Consider the following 4,206-nt stretch of genomic DNA (forward strand, 5'->3'; position numbering starts at 1 on the left):
TCATTACACGCTGCCCGGCTTCCTGATTGGCCGGGAAGTCGGCTCCATGCTCTCTCATCACAAGTGACGAGAGAGCATGGAGCCGCTTCCCGGTCAATCGCGAAACCGGGCAGCGTGTAATGACGCGCTGCCCGGCTTCCTGATACCGGAAGTACTCGTGCTAGGCATCGGAGCATTTGGGCGAGTACGAGTACTTGCCCAAATACTCGGAATCGACACAGATACTAGTATCGGTGCATCCCTACTATTTATAGATTATGTGGAATATTGACATGTTGTTCCAATGAATACAAAATGTTTCAGGCATGTGTAACATATGCTCTAAACATGTAGTACTCTGCACTTTACATGCTATTTATGCACAGTCACTGCCTTCAAGGAGGTCCCAATCTCACATTCATGAGCCAATTAACCAACCAGCATGTCTTTGGAGTGTGGGAGGAAACTGGAGTACCCAGAGGAAACCCACGTAAGCACAGTGAGAACATGCAAACTCCATGCAGATACTGTCCTAGCTGGGATTTGAACCAGGAACCCCCAGTGCTGCTAAAACACTGAAAAGAAATGCAACTTAAAATGTGTGAATAACTCATTAATCACATCCCATGAACGGGGTGTTTTCTGCTTCATTATTCACATCACGATTGTTTTTACCTTCCTGTTCAGCAAATCCAAAAGGGACAGAAAATAAACGGTTTTTAATGGGAAGTGTTGACACCACCGTTTTGTATTACAGTGCATCGGGATAAATAGACCCACAGACCCATCATCATATTATTGGTGTGTTACAATACAACTTTGCCATTTGTGTCAACTAAAAAAAAAAATCCCTTCAAAAAAAAACACAATGGGGGGAATTTATCAACACTGGAGCAGCTGTTCACAGCAACCAATCAGCTTCTCTCTTCAGTCTGTTCAGTTAAGATTTGAAAATAAAAGAGAGAAGCTGATTGGTTGCCGTGCACTGCTGCTCCAGATTATGTCTGCTCCAGTGTTGATAAATTCACTCTAACTGCCAGGGCATTTTTTTTCTCCATTTTGGCACATGGTAAAATGCACATCTTAAGGCCGATTCACACCAGATGCGTTGGAGCCGCGATGGCCGTTGTTTCCAGCACAGCCCCAACGCAACACAAGACAATCTGCCTTGTCATGGATGGGATTGGTTTTTCACCCCTGCGTTGCGATGGGAATGCGGCGGTGTGCAGTGAAAAAAGTACAGCATGCTGTACTTTTTTTCAACGCAGCGGGATGTGATGCAATACAACCACCTCGCACCCAGCTGTGTCCGTACAAATGAATGAAATGTACAACGGGACTAGAGTACACCTTACTTGATATATGGAGCCTAAAATACAGTGCGTCCCTGATATTAGCAGGGGGCCGCACATAGTATTCGGTAGGGATGCACCGATACCGTTTTTTTGGTATAGAGTAATCGCCGACACTGAGTATCGATACTTCCACTAGCATGGAGCTGGCTCCCTGGCTAATCAGGAAGCCAGGTGGCGAGTCATCACCCACTGCCCGGCTTCCTGATTGGCCGAGGAGCCAGCTCCATGGTCCCTTGCAGCACTGCCGGTGAGAGGAAATCTCCCTCTGACCAGTTGTTCCGGTATCGGGGGTAAGTATCTGCACATTTGGGCGAGCAGGAGTACTCGCCCAAATACTAAGTATCGGTGCAGCCCTAGTATTCAGTAAATGTAATGCTAATGAAAAACGATGTGACCGCGGACATGCGTCAGGAGACCATCATAGGCTGGAGACACGTTATATGAGACTGCAGACATGCTACAGAAGATGATCAGAGACTGCAGACAGGGATGCACCGATGCCGGTTTTTCGGTATTGATATCCATTACCGATATTTTTTTTTCGGTACTCGCAGATACTGAATACCGATACCGGAAGTCCCATTAAGGAACACAGACATGCTACAGAGGATGGTCATGGTGTGAATAGGATATAGCAGGGGTCAAAATTTCAAGTTACTAGTCAGGCCTTAGGAGTTACTCGCCACCAGTTGCCCACCTAACCCCTACCCTGCCCCGGCCTTAACTCCGCCCCTAAACACACCCTCTTAAATAAATCGTATAAATGACACTGTTAGATGTTTTATGCAGGATAAAGTTACAAAAATAAATATTAACAACATTACCATAAAGCTCCTTGCCCCCACATATAAAATAATACACTCTCCGCTCTGTTCCATGCACCCCCACACATAAAATATTACCCTCTCCCCCCCTGTTCCCTCCCCCCACACATAAAATAAGAAGCTCCCCTGTTCCCTGCTCCCCCCACACAAAAATAAGAAGCCCCCTGTTCCCTTCCCCCCACACATAAAATAAGCCCCCCTGTTCCCTGCCCCCCCACACATAAAATAAGATGCCCCCCTGTTCCCTGCCCACACAAAATAAGAAGCTCCCCTGTCCCCTGCTCCCCACACATAAAATAAGAAGCCCCCTGTCCCCCACCATGTAAAGTAAAACAATGAAGCCCCCTCACCTGCTTGTCTTTCTGCAGGGAGGAGGCAAGCAGGCAGATCCCTGGTGATCTAGTGTGATTAGTAAGGTCTGCAGACATTACTAATCACTCCGTTTTGGACCTGGAGCTCAGTGAAGAGCTGCGGCTGACAGAACAGAGAGCCCAGCAGGAGCAGCTGCTCCCACTAGTCAGGTACTGACTCAAGCCTCACTGAATTTCCACTCGCCTGCACTGCATTTCCACTCGCCAAATGCGAGCAGGCGAGTGGAAATGTTGAGCCCTGGGATATAGGATCTGTTGAAGACTGGGGACATGCATAAAGAAGATAGTCAAAGGCTGGAGACACGTTATATGAGACTGCTGGAGATCACCGCTATCACAGCCCCTTTAGAAATCAATGCAATAACCTATGTGCTCCCTCTACCCCACTTAGTCACTTGAGCCACATTTGATATTTCTCTCAGCAAGTTCTATTACAAAAGATCTGGAGATATTGGCAACCAAAACATTTTACCAGTCCTTGTTCAAGACCCAGTAAGAATATTGAAGTCCATATTTAACGTGGCAATGCAGCTTTACCTGCTTTTTCATAGGCCCGTATTCTGGACTGGCGGCTACCCTGAGACAAAGGGCGGAACTTCATAGCGGGGTGAGTCCTGCGGGAAGCAGCATATGCTATAAGAAAGAGGGAGAGCAACCATCAAAATGGAAAGATAATCATGATAGCGAATCACAGAAGAACAAAACACTTCACCGTATGGCTCCACAATCCACTCATACAGCAACCCGGAGGTTTTATAAAGTGGTTTAGGAGAGCACTCGAATGTTCTCACATCTGACCTGACACATCCGAGGATTGGAGATTGCTCTCCTGAAATCTTACATATGTTCCTCATTCTGTCTTCTAAAATTTCAGCTAAATCTTCGTCATTGTAAAATTTGCCTCATTGCCTTATTTTGGAAAAAAACTAAAGACACAAAGCAAAGCTTTCCTGATCACAGATACATACTGTGCGCATCAGATGGACTGGGGAAGCCTGTAAATCAGAGTGAACGTTGTACTTCCACATCCACCAAACATATGCTCTCCAGATCTTCTCCCAGAACAGAGGTAGGGTTACATGTCATTGTGTCCTAGGACTTCCATCTGCAGACCACACATGGCCCTTCATGCACTTGCTTAGAACAAATATGACGACCACATGTTACCAACATTCACCTAGGCCTATGAGGGGACACCAACCAAAATATGGACGGCTCTGTAACTCTAGGCTATTGTATAAAGGTCCCCACACACCTTGCGATAATCGTACAATAATCGTGGGAAATCCCGCGATCGTATGATTATCATAAAGTGTGTGGAAGCCGTGCGACCTCTACTACTGTAAGGTCGCACGACTTTTAACTTACGAACATGTTCGAAAAACCGCCGAGCATCGTACGATGTTCGGCGGGTGTGTAGCATGTTCGTACAATAAAAGCCGGATGAGCCGATGTGTGCAAGCACACCGCCCGTTCGGCATTGCGGTCATCGCAAGTACGATCTGCCTGTTCAAGATAGGCAGATCGTACGTTTTTTTAAGTACCTTACAATCATCGCAAGACAAAAGTCTTGCGATGATTGTAAGGTGTGTGCCCAGCATTACACGTGATTAAAAAAAAAAAAAAAAAAAACTTTGGGGGGGAAAAACCCCCCGGTTTTTTTTGGTTATTGCTTTT

Source organism: Nanorana parkeri, unplaced genomic scaffold (genome assembly GCF_000935625.1).
Source record: "Nanorana parkeri isolate BGI_ZX_2015 unplaced genomic scaffold, ASM93562v1 scaffold646, whole genome shotgun sequence".
Taxonomy (NCBI): domain Eukaryota; kingdom Metazoa; phylum Chordata; class Amphibia; order Anura; family Dicroglossidae; genus Nanorana; species Nanorana parkeri.